Below are 19619 nucleotides of genomic sequence, written 5' to 3'. Positions count from 1 at the left end.
TGACTCAGCCATCCCATTACTGGGTATATACCCAAAGGATTATAAATCATGCTGCTATAAAGACACATGCACATGTATGCTTATTGCAGCACTATTCACAATAGCAAAGACTTGGAACCAACCCAAACGTCCATCAATGACAGACTGGATTAAGAAAATGTGGCACATATACACCATGGAATACTATGCAGCCATAAAAAAGGATGAGTTCGTATCCTTTGTAGGGACATGAATGCAGCTGGAAACCATCGTTCTTAGCAAACTATCGCAAGAACAGAAAACCAAATACCGCATGTTCCCACTCATAGGTGGGAATTGAACAATGAGATCACTTGGACACGGGAAGGGGAACATCACACACCAGGGCCTGTTGTGGGGTGGGAGGAGGGGGGAGGGATAGCATTAGGAGATATACCTAATGTAAATGACAAGTTAATGGGTGCAGCACATCAACATGGCACATGTATACATATGTAACAAACCTGCACGTTGTGCGCATGTACCCTAGAACTTAAAGTATAATAAAAAATATATACGTCAATAAAATACAAATAAATAAATAAATAATATAGACAGAAAAAAAATGTCTTCCCATGAGTCATGTCTTCCTGTATCCATGCCCTTTTGCAGTGTGCTCCTTCCTCGATGTGCTTCTCCCATCGAGAAATGGCATTTCTTTCCCCTCCCTTTGAATATGGGCTGATCTTATGACTCTGTTTTATCAATGGAATGGTCAACTTGTCATCCCATGAGCAGGATTTGTTCGACATAATGAGTACTTCCTGAATCCAGGTCTTTCCGAATCTAGGGAAAAAACATTTCTCAGCCCTTCAATCCCTTTACAGTGTTACTTCTTTTGCTACACTTCATTGCCAAACATTTGTTGTCTCTCTCACATCCAGATAGGGCCTTGTGGTTAGTTCTCATTACTAGAGTGTGTGGAAGTGATGTGTCACTTTGAGGCAGTTAAGAGGTGGTGGTCTCTGTGTTCTCTCCACCTACCCTCTCTGTAAGCAGATATCCCCAGACGACTATGAATCCATGTGAAGATAGTGGAGCTCCAGTGAAAGGAGTTTGATGCCTGACTTACTGGCTGGAGCAGAGTCCCCACTGTCAGCTGGCATTGCATAGTGATGTGAGGGAGAAATAAAAATTTCTTATATCAAGTCACTGACATACGGGGATTGTTTGTAACAGCAGAGCATATAAGAACTCCTGTGTTGGTAGATGTTTACCAACGGGATGTTCGAATGAAACAAAATAAAACCAAACACATAACTCCTATTTGTAGTGTTTGCTGATTTCTGTGATGTAAATCCTCCCACCATGGCTGTTTTCAAGCTACCAAAGTGATCATTTATTCAACATTTACTGAACTTGGAGTTGGAAAGAGATGCTAATCAGTGGCTCTTGTGAACCTGTACAAACCTGTCTCAGCATACTATTGTGTATAACTTACCTTAACTAATTTACTCTGCCATCTTCAACACTGGCTGGGTTTGGTGAGAATCTAGTCTGTCACATAAAGCCACCAGACTGGATAAAGCCTGGATCACCCCGTCATCCTGCCAACACTTGCTAAATGCATTGGACTGTGACCTAAGTGTTTAATTACTGAGATTTTGGGATTATTTGTTAAAGGAAATGCAACGCCTTCTTAGCATCTGACACTGTGCCTTGCACATGGCAGGCATTATAAATGTCTGTAGAATTGAATTCTCAAAGCAAGTTCTTTACAAAATTTGGGTAGTATTCAAACCTCATATTCATTGGTTGGTATTACTCTTAAGAACGTAGACTAGGAATGTTCAGAGTCCAGTTAGTTAAGCCTCTTCTGAAACTCAAATATATTTACATATACATGTACATAGTGTGTGTGTGTATATATAATTTTTTTCTTCACATTTATTGTGTGCTAAAAAATAATTCAAAATTAGAGCTTCACTGCCACATTGGTTTGATACATTCGTGCTATTGCTTACATCCTTTAAAGTTGTTTTGCCAAAAGCAGATACATATCTTGGCTTACTAGCTGGGATTCAGTGCCCTCATCTGTAAAATGAGGGAGATGATCTATTACTATAAATTGCTGGCATCTCTGGACCTATAAGAGTTTGAGAAGGTCGTATGCTTTAAAAGAAACTTATAAAATATGTTTCAGACTCAATATTCAATTTTTTTAGTTTCTTCTCAGCTATGAGGTTGTTTGGAAAATAGGACCTTAAAACGACAAACCAAAACAACTGAGTCCTTGTAATATTGGAAAGGAGCACAAAGACTCTAAACATATCTTTAGCATGTGCAATCCAGACCAGAGAGAAAATTGATTGTCAAATGACTATAGAGGGAATTTTTAAAGCCATAAATCTTCCAGCGAATGGCATCAGGGTTTAGATTTTTTTTTTAATTCCTTTTTTGGCTGGGCGCAGTGGCTCACACCTGTAATCCCAGCACTTTGAGAGGCCAAGGTGGGTGGATCACCTGAGGTCAGGAGTTCAAGACCAGCCTGGCCAACATAGAGAAATCCCTTCTCTACTAAAAATTTAAAAATTAGCCGGGCATGGTGGTGGGTACCTGTAATCCCAGCTACTCGGGAGGTTGAGGCAGGAGGATTGCTTGAACCAGGGAGGTGGAGGCTGCCATGAGCTGAGATCGCGCCACCACATTCCAGCCTGGGCGACACAGTGAGACTCCATCTCAAAAAAGAAATCCATTTTTGCCTTTTCATTCAGGTCTTTTCTTAATATGATATACAACTTTGGAAATGCACACCATCAACTGGGATGTATATGTTAGGATTAAACATTTTCTTCAATTCTATGCTTAGTCTTGGAACTAATTAAAATGTGAATAGTGATTAATCATAGGCCATGTGTGGATGAGGCACTGAAAAGGCAGGCAAGAATATTTCTACAAGAGATGAAGTATAAGCATAAACGGTAACTTTGGCCAAAAGCCATGTGAGCCACATAACAGACATTAAGAAGTTACAAAAAAATCCTCTTACAGAGCAGCAGAAAAATGTAGTTTGTGCAGTCTTTTAAAAAATGTCATCTTGAAATTTGAGTCTGGGTTTGTTCTCTTTAAATAGTTTGAAAAATGTAGATTTGAGAGGGTTTTCTTACATTTCTGATTCAGGCTCTTAAAACATATAATACTAGTTGTTTAAAAAAAAGAATTATATTAACTTGGCCTGGCATGGTGACTCACACCTGCAATCCCAGCACTTTGGGAGGCCAAGATGGGTGGATCACTTGAGGCCAGGAGTTCGAGACCAGTCTGGCCAACAAGGTGAAACCTCATCTCTACTAAATATAGATATAAATTAGCTGGACATAGTGGCAGGCGCCTGTAATCCCAGCTCCTCTGGAGGCTGAGGCAGGAGAATTGTTTGAACCCGGGAGACGGAGGTTGCAGTGAGCTGAGATCACACCACTGCACTCTAGCCTGGGTGACAGAGTGAAAGTCTGTCTCAAAAAAGAAAAAAAAGAATTATATTAACTTAGTAACAGCCATCCTATAGAAAAGAACAACATGGGAATGAACTTTGCTTATTCCTTAATGTGAGAGCACAGACTTAGACTGAACTCCTTGAATCTGAGCTGAGAGTTCAAATGAGAAAAATCCAATTTGCAAAAAGGACTAAATGCCTCAAGACTTGAATACTGTTGATTATTTAACTTTGACTCTACTGCCAAACGTGTAAAACACATAAACTTGCTAAAGGAAATTTCAAAGAAGGAATAAAATTGAGGGCATGAGAGTCCGGCTTTCCTTGACTCATGGGTGAAATCCCCTTCGGTGGCTGCTTTCACAATGGCTACAGCTCACTAAGCTCTGCTGGTGCAAAAATGTCTGGATTTATCATCTCTGTACCAAAGAGGAAAAAAAGGTACTTATTTAAACAGAAATTTTAAGTGGCAATTAAAAAAAAAAAAGATAACATTCAGTCATAGATTGGTCACACTTATTATATTGCTTTATTTTATGAATAAATGTAGGTTATTTAGCTATTTATACCTTGATGAAACACTCTCACTTTCTTTTTCAACAGCTTTATTGAGATATAATTCACATAATATACAATTCACTCATTTAAAATGTACAATCCAATGGTTTTTAGTATGGTCACAGAGCTGTACAACCATCACCATAATCAAATTGAGAACATTTTCATTATCTAATAAAGAAACTCCATAACCGTTAGTGGTCACTCCCTATTTCTCTCCACTCCCTTCTATCCTCTCCCTTCCAACCCCCAACCCCAGGCGGTCACTTGTCTAGTTTCCCTTTCTATATATTTGTCCATTCTGTACAATTGTTTTACTCCTCCTGTCTAACTGAGATTGTATATCCTTTGACCAACAATTCCCCCCATGCTGCAATCACCCAAGCCCCTGGTAACCACCATTCTACTCTCCTCTTCTGTGAGATCAGCTTTATTAGGTTCCACAGATGAATGAGATCGTGCAGTATTTATCTTCCTGTGCTTGGCTTATTTTACTTAACATCATATCTTCCAGTTTCATTCATGCTGTCATACATGGCATATGGGCATATGTGTGTATATACGTATATACACACATATGTGTGTATATACGTATGTGTGTATATACGTATATACACACATATGTGTGTATATACGTATGTGTGTATATACGTATATACACACATATGTGTGTATATACGTATGTGTGTATATACGTATGTGTGTATATACGTATATATACACATATGTGTGTATATACGTATATATATACACATATGTGTGTATATATGTGTATACATATACATGTATATAAATATATATATATATATATATATTTCACTTTTTTAATCCACTTATCTGTTGATGGGCACTTAGGTTGATTCCACGTCTTGGCTATTGCGAATAGTGGTAAACATGGGAGTGGAGATGTCTTTTTGATATACTGATATTATTTACTTTAGATATATACCCAGTGGTGGTATTGCTGGATCATATGGTAGTTCTCTTTTTAGTTTTTTGAGGAGCTTCAGTGCTGTTTCTCATCGTGGCTGTACTAATTTACATTCACACCAACAGTGTGTAAGAATTACCTTTTCTCCACATCCACACCAACACTTTTTGTAATAGTCTTTTTGATATAGTCATTCTAACAGGTATAAAGCGATATTTCACTGCGGTTTTGATTTGCATTTCGCTGATGATTAGCAATGCTGAACATTTTTTATATACCTGTTGTCCCCTTGTATATCTTCTTTACAGAGTGTCTATTCAGGCATTTTGCCAATTTTTAATAGTGTTGTTTGTTTTCTTGCTTTTGAGTTGAGTTCCTTACATATTTTGGAAATTAGCCCCCATAGTTTGTATAGTTTGCCAGTATCCTTTCCCATTCTGTAGGTTATATCTTCACTCTGCTGATTGTTTCTTTTGCTACGAATAAGCTTTTTAGTTTAATATAGTTCCATTTGTCCAATTTTGCTTTTGTTGCCTGTGCTTTTGAGGTCTTATCCAAAAAATCATTTTCTATATCTATGTCATGAAGCATTTTCCCTGTTTATTTTAGTAGTTCCATAGTTTCAGGTTTTGCGGTTAAGTCTAATCCATTTTGTGTTTATTTCTTTAGAGTTTTTTTCTTTTTTATTTCAACTTTTATTTTAGATACGGGGGTACATGTGCAGATTTGTTACATGGGAATATTGTGTGATGCTGAGGTGTGGAGTACGGATCCCATCACCCAGGTAGTAAGCATAGTATCCAATAGATAGTTTTTTAACCCACTCCCTCCCTCCACCCTCTAATAGTCCACAGTGTTTATTGTTCCCACATTTATGTCCATGTGAGCTCAATGTTTAGCTCCCACTTGTAAGTGACAAAATGCAATATTTGATGTTCTGTTCCTGCTTTGATTTGCTTAGGATTACGGCCTGCAGCTCTATGAATATTGCTGAATGAACATGACTTCATTCTTTTTTATGGCTGCATAGACCCCACAATCCCATTACTGTGTATATACAGCCCCCCAAAAAATCATTCTACCAAAAAGACACATGCACGCATGTGTTCATTATTGTACTATTCATTATAGCAAAGACATGGAATCAACCCAGGTGCCCATCAATGGCAGACTGGATAAAGAAAATGTGGTACATATATACCATGAAATAATATGCAGCCATTTTGAGTTGATTTCTGCATATGATGAGAAATAAGGACCTAATAACATTGTTTTGCATGTGGATATCCAGTTTTCCCAATACATTTATTGAAAAGACTGTCCTTTCCCCAATGTGTATTCTTGACATCTTTGTCAAATATCAGTTGGCTGTAAATGTGTAAATTTTTTCATGGGCTCTCTATTCTGGTTCCTTTGGTCAATGTGTCTATTTTTTATCCCAGTACCAGGCTGTTTTGGTTATTATAGCTTTATAGTATATTTTAAAGTCAGGTAATGTGATACCTCCAGTTTTGTTCTTTTTGCTCAAGATTGCTTTGGCTATTTAGGGTGTTTTGTGGTTCCATACAACAAAATCCATATGATCATTTCGAGAGATGCAAAAAAACATTGGACAAAATTCAACACCCTTTCATAATAAAAACTCTCAACCAATTAGGTAAAGAAGAAATATACCTCAACATAATAATGACCTTATTTGACAAACCCATAGTGAACATCATATTGAACTGGAAAAAGTTGAAAGCTTTTCCTCCAAGATCTGGAACAAGATAAGGACTCCCATTTTCACCACTTCTATTCAACATAGTCCTGGAAGTCCTAACCAGAACAATTAGGCCAGAGGAAGAAATACAACACATCCAAGTTGGAAAGGAGGAAGTGAAACTATTCCTGTTTGCAGATGACATGATCTTACAAATAGAAAATCCTAAAGACTCCACCAAAAAAAACTGTTAGAACTAATAAATGAATTCAATAAAGTTACAGAATACCAAATCAACATTAATAATATTAGATTAATAGATAGTATATATCCGAATATCTATATAGAGAGAGCAGCCTATCTGAAAAAGAAATCAAGAAAACAATTCCATTTACAATAGCTATAAAAAAATGAAATACCTGGGAGTAAATTTAACCGAGAAGGTGAAATATTTCCACAATGAAAACTATAAAACATTGATGAAAGAAATTGAAAAGTACACAAATAAATGGAAAGATATCCCATGCTCACTGATTGGAAGAATTAATATTGTTAAATAATTAATATTGTTAATATTGTTAAAATTGTTAAAATGTCCATACTAACCAAAGCAGATTCAATGCAATCCTTATCAAAACAGTAAGGATATTCTTTACAGAAACAGAAAAAAGTCACTTTGTTTCTAATTATAGGTCTTTTTCTTATGAGACAGAGTTTTACTATGTGGCCCAGGCTGGAGTGCAGTGGTGTGATCTTGGCTCACTGCAGCCTCTGCCTCCCAGGTTCAAGCAATCCTCCCACCTCAGCCTCTCAAGTAGCTAGTATTACAGGCATTCACCACAGCACCCAGCTAAGTTTTGTATTTTTTAGTAGAGACAGGTTATTGCCACATTAGCCAGGCTGGTCTTGAACTCCTGACATCAAGTGATCCCCGCATCTCAGCCTCACAAAGTGCTGGGATTACAGGTGTGAGCCACAGTGCCTGGCTTATAGGTCTTTTTGAACTCACTTATATTTGCCATTTAGATGCTAAACAAAAAAAAAGGTTCTCCAAAAGTAGGCTGTACCAATCACTGTAGCCCTTGCAGCACCTTCTATAAGACCACATGAAGGTCTCCAGCACCTTATGACATTTTTGGAAGCTTCTATAACTAGACCAACCCATAGGAAACAGAGTCCTACTGCGCTCCATTACATAAAACTAAAATGTATTCCTGGGAGAAAGACCATTTGGCAGAACATCGAGGGTGAAAGCATACTCTTTAAAACTGAAAGTTTCTGCATGACTTACATGGGTCAATAATTGCTTAGGACTAAAAAAGTGTGATGCCACAGATAATATTAATGGTTGCCAGAGCAATAAATGGCTTCTATACCAAGATTCCTCTGGACATCAACATTGCCATATTCCATCAACACCAAGTCACACATTTGGGAAACTGTTCTAAAATTTAATGCTAGATGATCCTTTGACCAAAAATACGATCAGAGCCACCCCAGAAAAAAAAAATAAGATATTGTATTACACCTGTGCATGGACTAATGGGGAAATAGGCTTTCCAGGACACTGAGAAGAAGGATACAGAGATTATCCAGGGACTTCTGGGCACTCACTCTGTTTTATCCTTTAAATAAGCATAAATCTTGCTGACACTGAGTTTAGCTAAAGAATCATTATCACATTTACCCTCTAGATTGTCTTTAATGTTCCAGAATATATCTAAATATTGTCTTCTAAGGAAAAACATTATCTGTGTAAATGCTTCCTCAATGGTACTGTGACATAGTCAAAAAATGAATTCCTCAGATCAAAAAAACAAAAGAAAAACCCAAGATTGCATGTTAAATGTTAATAGAAGCTTCCAAGAGATGCTAGCACAGGCAGTGGAAAGGTAGCTACCTTATTTCCAAGAAGATTCTACATTCCGGCCTGAATAAACCAGGAGTTTAATCTAACCTATGTGTGCATGTGTGCAGGCATGCACACACATATATGGTTTCTTCCTACAGTTGTACTGGATTCTGCAACTGTCATTTATAACATTATGTGGGCATCATGAATGAGGTTTAACACTTAAATATATGGCTACATTGAGGTGAAAGACGGACAGCAGGAATAATGGGAGGAAACAAGTGCATTAGAAAACACATGAATATTATCATAAATTTAAGTTAAAAGGAGAGCACTGTTCTGAATAACAATGACCAACTGAACAAATACATTTACATCTGTCATAGAGTCACAAGAACAAAGAGAAGAGAGAGAAGACAACAGTAATAAATTTATGGAAGCCAGAAAACAGATGGATAGATGGTAACTGACCTAAAAGGCTCAACTCAGCTGAATTCTAAGCCGGCAGCAGGAAAGCCAGAAACAACCCAGTTTGCACCTCAGAACTTTTTCCTAACAGCTTAGGAATTGGTGGCAGCTGTAGAAATGCTAGTTAAAGTAAGGCTAAAAACAGGAGACTTCACTGAAAATCTATTTAAGAAGAATTGGGGTCCCAAAATGCCTCCTCCACTCCAAGCAGTCGACACTGATCCTACTTCATCCTAACAGGAGACTGAAGGTTTATTTCTTGTAGCGAATGAGGACAGCGGGTCTTTGGACTAAGGTACACCAGGCACAGTTGATTATAGAGAGGGGGAAATTTGCCTATTAAATGTTGACACAGTCAGCTTTCTCATCTCTTTCAGTTTCCCAGATGCTCATAAGCTATTGTAAAGGTCTTCATTTTGGAACCTGACCAACTGGGTGGGAGGCAGGAGTTGGGGTGGTTGGGGAGAAGAGATATTGGCATTAGGGATTTTCTGATGAAATAGATCAGGCAAATCACATTATAGTGTCTCCCACAATTGAAAAACCCTACTCATTGGTACAAAGCTGTATGATGTATTCAGACAGTCAAGGGTCATCAGATATGAGAAATATGAAACAAAGTGAACAAAACAACCAGAAAGAAAAGAAAAGAAACAAGAAACAAACTTTGGAGAGAGAAGAAAACTTTTAAAAGGATTACTTATATCTTCTGAGAGATAATATATTGTATCCATGAAACTAGAACAATATGGTACGAGGAAAGAACATTCGGAATACACAAAAAGTTGAAGAGCCGTTGGCAATAATATAAAAATTCAATACGAGTTTGGAAAGCATCTCAGAAAATAGACCAAAAAGTATAAGTATGAAGGCAAAAATAATCCATTCCGAAGATACTAATCTGAATAACCTGTGTTAATTTTGCGGAAGAAAATTGAAGTAACTAAAATCATTTGCTGAGGTATACTTATGAGTTCCTAAGCTTTACAAAATTTTTTTTAAGTTTTCGTTGTTTTTCTTATTTATAATTTAGTTTTCTTGAAGTCATGATGAAATGTAGATAGTTTAAGAGGCATATAGGTCTATAAGACTTATGGAAAAGACCAACAGCTGTCCCTCTCTTCTATTCCTGTGGCCACAAACATAAGATGGAAAAACAGAAAGGAAGACATCAGCAACAAAATAATTTCCAGAATCTTCCCCAAAATTGAAAAAGCTTGAATTTCCATTTGAAAGGGCTTATCACAAAGAAGGAAGATAGAGCTGCATCAAGGCAGTTTTACATTACTTAGGTCAAATAAAAGTTCTCTCTGAAGAGAAAGAGATGAAACAGCAACAGCAAAAACTCAGTTTTTACATAAAGGATAATGAATGGCTGTGGTGTTTTATTTTTCCACAGCAATGCTAGAAGCTAGAAAACAATAGAACAATGTGATCAAAATTCGAAGGAAGGCCAGGCACAGTGACTCACGCCTGTAATCCCAGCACTTTAGAAGGCCGAGGCAGGTGGATCACCTGGGGTGAGGCGTTCGAGACCAGCCTGGCCAACAGAGTGAAACCCCGTCTCTACTAAAAAAATCACAAAATTAGCCAGGCGTGGTGGCTCATGCCTGTAATCCTAGCTACTCAGGAGGCTGAGGCAGGAGAATCGGTTGAACCCAGGAGGCAGAGGTTGTAGTGAGCCAAGAACGTGCCATTGCACTCCAGCCTGGGAGACAGAGAAAGACTCTGTCTCATATATATATATACACACACACACATATATATATGTATTTTTTAAAGAACATATATATATATATTTTAAGTATATATATATTATATATAGTCTTAAAAATTTTACCTCCCATGCCCTCTTTCTGGGGAAACTACTAGAGTATGTGGTCACTAAGAAAGATGGTAAACCAAGGAAGAGGAATATATAAGGCAACAGGGGAACCAAGTCAAGAAGGTGGCAAAAAAAAAAAAAAAAAAAACCCAAGATGGTGGCAAAGGGAGATTATAGGATGAGAGTGTTCAACAGGCCTAGGGAGCAAGCTGTCTATATTTAAGCAGATCAGAGGTTTATTAAGAGATATTTCAGGGAGGGTTTGCATTGGGAGTTATACCTGATGTAAATGACGAGTTGATGGGTGCTGACGAGTTGATGGGTGCAGCACAGCAACATGGCACAAGTATACATATGTAGCAAACCTGCACGTTATGCACATGTACCCTAGAACTTAAAGTATAATAATAATTTTTAAAAAGAGAGATATTTCTGTTTAAAAAGATAAAACTGATGGAATATCTAATGTATTCAAATTTATTGAGAGAAGGAATGAAGAAGAGTCTGGAAGCAAAAGTATGTGTAAATACATAGAAAACTAAGGAAACAAAAGAAACAAGAAAAGTATTTATTCCAGGGGAAGCACAGTTATGCAGTAAAGAAAAAGTTGTCATAGTGAGTAGTGAGTAGAGGTGGAGAGAGGGATATCTAGATAGACAGATGATAGATAGATAGATAGATGATACATTTTATGTAATCACAATCTAAATTCCACCAAGTTGTTTCATAGAAGTTGGAAACCTTATTGTAAAATTTATATGAAATTATAAAGTATCTAAAATAACCACATGAGGCTCTCCTAGTCTGCCACAGGCCAACCTGACAGGTGCTTTGTCCTAGCTCTTTCCTGCATTTTGCTAATGGCCCCTGAGAGCACCCACCCTGGCAGCTCTCACTGAGAACTCTCTACAGGCCCAGAGGAACAAAAGTGGCTCTAAACCCAGCACATGTACTTTGAATGAAATTAAAGCATTTAATATGAAGCAAGGGAGCAGATAGTGCCAAATAGCAAGTAGTAGCTGGTACATATTTGGTGAGTAGGGAAGCACTTCCTTCTCCTACTGGTGCTGAGATGGAAGAAATTAGTGAATTTCAGTATGAAATGGAATACAATAAAGATATTAGTCAGCAAATGAGGGTCCCAGAAAAATTAAGTCAGCATCATCAAATGGTGACTTGGAACAAGAATTCCAAGAAGGAGTTCTAAATGCTAATGTGATGATGCAGGTTCTAGAGAGGATTGTTACAGCAGAGAACAACGGAGACATTCTGTTTTGAAGACCAGTGGATCTTGATCTTATTCAGTCAACTCCCTTTAAACCTCTGGCACTAAAACCACCACTTCATGTACTTCAAGTGGAAGACCACCAGATTTTCAGGGTTTAGAAAGACCTCCTTCAACCCTTCAAAATGAAGAAATCTGTGTGGTTGGCAAGCTAAAAAGAGACTGCTCTTTGAGTGAAAATGTTGTTGGCCAAAATAGACAGTTGATCAGGAGTTATTTCATCGTGACACCATCACCATAAGAAGCTTGGATCTGTCTTCCCAAGATGTTACCCGAAAATAGAACTAATCTTTCCTCTGTTCATGGCATTCTGTCATTTATCCAGTCTTCCACTCGTAGGGCTTACCAGCATATCGTGAATGAGATGGGTGAAAATCGCAGACCTGTGCAGAATGGCAGGTCTGCTGCTACCACTTCTAATCTGCATCGTGACAACATCAGGTATGGCACTTCAAACCTAGATACAAGTGAAGGAACTTTGGATGACGTGACTGGTGCAGGTGCAGCTTCGTTAAGACGACAGATAATCAAACTAAATAGACGCTTACAACATCTAGAAGAGGAGAACAAAGAACGTGCCAAGAGAGAAATGGTCATGTATTCAATTACCATAGGATTCTGGCTGCTTAATACCTGGCTCTGGTTTCGCCGCTAGAGGTAACTTCAGCTCTTAAACATATGGCCTCAACAGCTAGAAATATAGAGAACTTGCAAACTTCTTTGTTTCTGTCTTTGCATTTTATGCCGTTATATAGTCCATGCCCCAATGATGTGTTTCTTCCAGAGAGAAGGGGGAAGGACCTGTATTGTCAGAGGAAAGGTATATTCTGTCACTCAGCTGTATTCACTTTTAACCAGTTCTGCAGTAATACCTACTTAAAATTCTCCCTTTGCATGTTTTGTAAGTAGGCTCTAGTTTGTTAGGATTTTTTTAAAAGGAATTGATTTTTTTGCCTCATCAGCCTGCACAACTAACTTTTTGAATGGGAGAATGAGTGCATAGAGAATGGATTTCGGAAAGTATCTTTAAAAAGAAAAACAATGTTTTATTCTGTTTTTCAAAGACTAATAGATTAAACGATTTTGTTAATAGATGGTTTTGCATCTACATTTCAACATTAACACTTTTGAAGTCACGGTCTGATGTCAAATTTAAGTAAATCAAACCACCTAATATTTCATGATCACCTTCATTAAGCACATGTACAGGTTAAATTAATTCATAACATTTCAGCAGTTTATCTAATACATGTGCAATAAGTGTGTTCTTATTTTCATTTTGGTCTTGCAGTTGGTGTTCTATAAAGTGCATTTTTACTAAGTCCATGTGTGAATAATTTTTAAAACTACAGCATTAAGTACAAATGTAGTATATTTAATAAACTGTCAACCAAAAAATAAAACCAAATAAGGTTTGAAAAAGAATAATAAAGTTGATGGACTTAAACTACTGACTTCAAGTCTTATTATAAAACTTTAGTCTTTAGTAATCAAGATTGTGTGATATTGGCATGAGGATAGACACACCTATCAACGGAATAGAAATAGACCCATGCATATATGGTTAATTTATTTTCTTAAAAGAGAGCAATGTAATTAAGTAGGAATAGGGTAGTCTTTTCAGGAAATGGTGCTGAAAAAAAATTAGAAATCTACATGCAAATAAAAAGAATCTCAACCCTTATTTTATACCATACACAAAAATTAATTAGAAATGCATCATAAACCTCAAATAAAAGCTAAAATTATGAATAGTCTATAAGGAGACAAAAGAAAAGATTTCCTTAATAAGGAAATATAAAAAGGATGGTACTCTTAAAAGTAAAACAATTAAAAAATGCAGTATAGATACAAAATGGAATACAATTCAGCCTTTAAAAGAGGGAAATTGTGTCATTTTCAACAGTACAGATAAACCTGGAGGACATTATGTTAAGTGAAATAAGCAAGGCACAGAAAGACAAATACCACATGGTCTCACTTACAAGTCAATCTAAAAGACGTGAACTCACAGAAGTAGAGAGCAGAATGATGGTTACAAGAGGCTCAGAATGGGAGTGGATGAGAAAATGAAAGAAGCTTATCAAAATTTCACTTAGACAGGAGGAATAAGCTTTAGTAATCTATTGTACAGAATGGTGACTATAATAAATAATAATATACTGCATATTTAAAAATAGCCATAATAGTGGATTTTAAATGTTTTCACCATGGAAAGGTAAGTATGTGAGGTGTAGGTTTGTTAATTAGCTTAATTTAATCATTGCACATTGTAAACATATACCAAAACACCACATTGAATCACATATATACAATTATTAGTCAATTAAAAATAAATTTTTAAAAAATCTAAAGAATAAAAAAAGTAGGCCAGGCGTGGTGGCTCAAGCCTGTAATCCCAGCACTTTGGGAGGCCGAGACGGGCAGATCACGAGGTCAGGAGATCGAGACCATCTTGGCTAACACAGTGAAACCCCGTCTCTACTAAAAAATACAAAAAACTAGCCAGGCGAGGTGGGCACCTGTAGTCCCAGCTACTCGGGAGGCTGAGGCAGGAGAATGGCATAAACCCGGGAGGCGGAACTTGCAGTGAGCTGAGATCCGGCCACTGCACTCCAGCCTGGGTGACAGAGTGAGACTCCGTCTCAAAAAAAAAAAAAAAAAAAAAAAAAAAGAATAAAAAAGTAGATGTCAAAAACTTCTCTTCTTTGAACAACACTGATATGGTTTGGCTCTGTGTCCCCATCCAAATCTCATCTCCAATTGTAATCCCCATGTGTCAAGAAGGGGAATTTGTGGGAGGTGATTGGATCATCAGGGCGGTTCCCCCAGGCTGTTCTTGTGATAGTGAGTGAGTTCTCATAAGATCTGATGCTTTAAAAGTGTTTGGCAGTTTCCCCTGTGCTCTTGCTCTCCTGCTGCCATGTAAAATGTGCCTTGCTTCCCCTTTGCCTTCTGCCATGTTAGTAAGTTTCTTGAGTCCTCCGCAGCCATGTGGAACTGTGACTCAAACCCCTTTTGTTTATAAATTACCCAGTCTCGGGTAATATCTTTATAGCAGTGTGAAAATGGACTAATACAGAGAATTGGTACTGGCAGAGTGGGGTACTGCTATAAAAGTAACCTGAAAATGTGGAAGTGACTTTGGAGCTTGGTAACAGACAGAGGTTGGAACAGTTTGGAGGGCTCAGAAGAAGACAGGAAGATGAGGGAAAGTTTGGAACTTCCTAGAGACTTGTTGAATGGTTTTGACCAAAATACTGATAGCAATATGGACAATGAAGTCCAGACTGAGGTAGTCTAAGATAGAGATGAGAAACTTTTTGGGAACTGGAGCAAAGGTCACTCTTGCTATGCTTTAGCAATGAGACTGGCAGCATTTTGCCCCTGTTCTAGAGATCTGTGGAACTTTGAACTTGAGAGAGATGATTTAGGGTATCTGGTGGAAGAAATTTCCAAGCAGCAAAGCATTCAAAAGTTGACCTGGCTGATTCTGAAAACATTCAGTCATGTGCATTCATAAAGAGAGGGTTTGAAATTAGAACTTACATTTAAAAGGGAAGCAGAGAATAAAGGTTTGGAAATTTTGCAGCCTGACCATGTGTAGAAAAGAAAACGCATTTTCCGGGGAGGAATTCAAGCAGGCTGCAGAAATTTGCACAGGTGAAAGAAAGATGGGAATATTAACAGCCAAGACAATGGGGAAATTGTCTCCAGGGCATGTCAGACTAGCACTCCCTCCCATCACAGGTCTAGAGGCCTAGAAGAGAAAAATGGCCTTGTGGGCCAGGCCCAGGGCCTCTCCGCCACCAGCACCCCACGCCTGCCCCTGCCACCAGTGTGATATCTTGAGGAAGCTTGGTGATCAAGGTCTCTCCGAATAAGATTATGACACAAAGCTGGAGAGTTGATATAACCCAGAGGTAGGACAGTAAAAGCATATTGCTGGCCTTGCCACCCAAAGGCAAATTGCTTCTGGTGGGCCTTATGGACAGGAATGGAGAAAAGGGCATTTTCCAAGCCAATGGCTACATACCAGGTACCAGGAAAGGTGTTAATTTGCTCAAGCAACAAAACCACATCTGGTACAGCAGCTGCAATTGGAGTCACCACTTAGTTAAGCTTAGATAACCCACTATCTTTCACGAAGATCCATCTGCCTTCTGCACAGGCCAAATAGGAGAGTTGAACGGGAGTGTAGTGGAAATCACCACCCATGTGTTTTTGAAGTCCTTGATGGTGGCACTGATCTCCACAATCCCTCCAGGGATGTGATATTGTTTTTGATTTACTATTTTTCTAGGCAGAGGCAGCTCTAATGACTTCCATTTGGCCTTTCCCACCATAGTAGCCCTCACCCTACTGTTCAGAGAGCCAGTGTGGGAATTCTGCCAGCTGCACCTCTTTTGTTTATAAATTACCCAGTCTCAGGTAGTATCTTTATTGCAGTGTAAAAACGGACTAATACAAATACTATTGAGAAAAGAACAGGCATGCAACAGGCTGGGAGAAAATATTAGCAAAACACATGTCTAATAAAGGGTCTCTATGCAGAATACATAAAAACTCTTAAAACTGAATAATGAGAAGATAAACATTCCATCTAAAAATGGGCAAAAGATATGAAGAGATATTTAACCAAAAAAGCATATGAATGTCAGATAAACACATGAAAGAAAGTCAATATCTTTAGTCATTAGGGAAGTGCAATTTGAAACCACAATGAGATACTACTCATAGCCACTAATGCAGCTAAAATTAAGGACTGCCAATATCAAGGGTCAGCAAAAATATTTGAACAAATGGAACACTCATAAATTGTAGGTGAGAACATGAAGTTGTACAATTACTTTGGAAAACAGTTTGGCAGTTCCTTATAAAATTAAAAATATACCTACCTGTGACTCACAAGTATTTTCCCAGGACAAAGGTAAATATATGACTATACAAAGATTCAATGTACATAAAAAGCTTTATTCTCAATAGTCAAAACTAACAACAACCCAAATGTCCATTAAAAGATGAATAGATAAACAAATTGTGATATATCCATTTAATAGCTTTTTTACTGAGCAGTAAAAAAGAACTACTGATTCATGAAACACAGAAGAATCTGAGAAACATTATGCCAAGTGAAAGAAGCCTGACTCGGCCAGACACGGTGGCTCACACCTGTAATCCCAGCACTTTGGGAGGCCAAGGCAGGCAGATAACCTGAGGTCAGGAGTTCAAGACCAGACTCACCAACATGGAGAAACCTTGTCTCTACTAAAAATACAAAATTAGTCGAGCATGGTGGCGCATGCCTGTAATCTCAGCTACTCGGGAGGCTGAGGCAGGAGAATCGCTTGAACTCGGGAGGCAGAGGTTGCGGTGAGCCGAGATCGTGCCATTGTACTCCAGCCTGGGCAGCAAGAAAAAAAGTCTGTCTCAAAAAAAAAAAAAAAAAAAGGAAAAAGAAAAAGAAAGAAGCCTGACTCATACGGCTATATATACAATTCCATTTACATAAAACTCTAGAAAATGAAATCCAATTTATTGATTGAAAGCAGGTGAGTGTGTGCCTTGTAGCGGTGGGAGGGGAGTGGGAATTGACCTAAGAGACATGAGGGGGATTTTTAGGATAATAAAATGTTTTATATCTTGGTTGTGATGATTGCTAATGGGTATATATTTATCAAAACTTTTTGAATTATATACTTAAAATTGGTGCATTTTAATATATGTAAATTATACCTCATAAAGTTGTTTTTTCTTTTTTTTTATTATACTTTAAGTTCTATGGTACATGTGCACAATGTGCAGGTTTGTTACATATGTATACATGTGCCATGTTGGTGTGCTGCACCCATTAACTCGTCATTTACATTAGGTATATCTCCTAATGCTATCCCTCTCCCCTTCCCCCACCCCATGACAGGCCCCGGTGTGTGGTGTTCCCCTTCCTGTGTCCAAGTGTTCTCATTGTTCAATTCCCATCTATGAGTGAGAACATGCGGTGTTTGGTTTTCTGTTCTTGCGATAGTTTGCTGCGAATGATGGTTTCCAGCTGCATCCGTGTCCCTACAAAGGACATGAACTCATCCTTTTTTATGGCTGCACAGTATTCCATGGTGTATATGTGCCACATTTTTTTAATCCAGTCTGTCACTGATGGACATTTGGGTTGATTCCAAGTCTTTGCTATTGCGAATAGTGCTGCAATAAACATACATGTGCATGTGTCTTTATAGCTGCATGATTTATAATCCTTTGGGTATATCCCCAGTAATGGGATGGCTGGGTCAAATGGTATTTCTAGCTCTAGATCCTTGAGGAATCGCCATACTGTTTTCCACAATGGTTGAACTAGTTTACAATCCCACCAACAGTGTAAAAGTGTTCCTATTTCTCCACATCCTCTCCAGCACCTGTTATTTCTGATTTTTTAACAATTGCCATTCTAACTGGTGTGAGATGGTAGCTCATTGTGGTTTTGATTTGCATTTCTCTGATGGTGAGTGATGATGAGCATTTTTTCATGTGTCTGTTGGCTGCATAAATGTCTTCTTTTGAGAAGTGTCTGTTCATATCCTTTGCCCACTTTAAAATAAAGTTGTTTTTAAAAAATCAATGCAATTCACTACATTAACTAAACAAAGGAGACAAAAACCAGATGATCATCTCAGTAAATGCAGAAAAAGCAGTTGATAAAATTCACTATCTACTCATGAAAAAAAATTTAACAGTCTCAAAAGAGAGGTAAACTGCCTTAAAAGGCCTATTTTTACAAAGAACCTAGGGCAAACATCATACTTACTGGTGAAAAGCTAAGTGTTCCCTTTGAGACTGAGAATAAGACAAAGATGCTCCCCATGCACTCCTCTGTTCAACACTGTACTATATGTCCTAGCCAGTACAATTAGTAAACAAAGATAAATAAGAAGTATAAAGATTAGAAAGGAAGAAAGAAAACCTATTCATAGATATATTTGTATACATGGTCAAAAATCTACAGTTAACCTTAGAATTAACAAATAAGTTTAGCAAAGTTGCTGGATATGAAGTCAAAAAAACTAACTGCATTTTTATATACCAGGACAATTCATTACCAAGTGAAATTTTGAGATACCATGTATGGTAGCATCACAAAAGATCAGATACTTAGGAATGAATCTAGTGTATAATGTGCAAAACCTCCACACAGAAAACTATGAAACATTTGAGAAATTAAAGACCTAAACCAGTAGAGAGATTCCAGTATTCACATATCAGAACACTCTATAAAGCATAAATATCAATTCTCTCCAAATTGATTAACTACATTTCCAAATAAGATCCTAACATTTTTGGCAAAATTTACAATGGAGTCTAAAATTTATAACACAAATGCAAAGAACTAAAATATCCAAAGCAATATCAAAGAACAGCTCTAGCAGATATCAAAACTTATATAGCGGCCAGGCATGGTGGCTCACGCCTGTAATCTCAGCCCTTTGGGAAGGTGAGGCAGGAGTATTACTTCAGGAGAGTTTTAGACCAGCCTCAGGAACATAGCAAGACGCCAT

The 19619-nt window shown here is 37.7% G+C and overlaps 1 pseudogene; it reads left to right on the top strand.

Annotated features, from left to right (window-relative positions):
* Window positions 1-11826: 11826 nt before the first annotated feature.
* Window positions 11827-12791, top strand: LOC105463535 (mitochondrial fission factor pseudogene; annotated as a pseudogene).
* The last annotated feature ends 6828 nt before the right edge of the window (window positions 12792-19619 follow it).

Source organism: Macaca nemestrina, chromosome X (assembly GCF_043159975.1).
Source record: "Macaca nemestrina isolate mMacNem1 chromosome X, mMacNem.hap1, whole genome shotgun sequence".
Classification (NCBI taxonomy): domain Eukaryota; kingdom Metazoa; phylum Chordata; class Mammalia; order Primates; family Cercopithecidae; genus Macaca; species Macaca nemestrina.
Note: the sequence above shows the minus strand (reverse complement) of the source record. Positions and strands in the feature narration are given on the sequence as shown.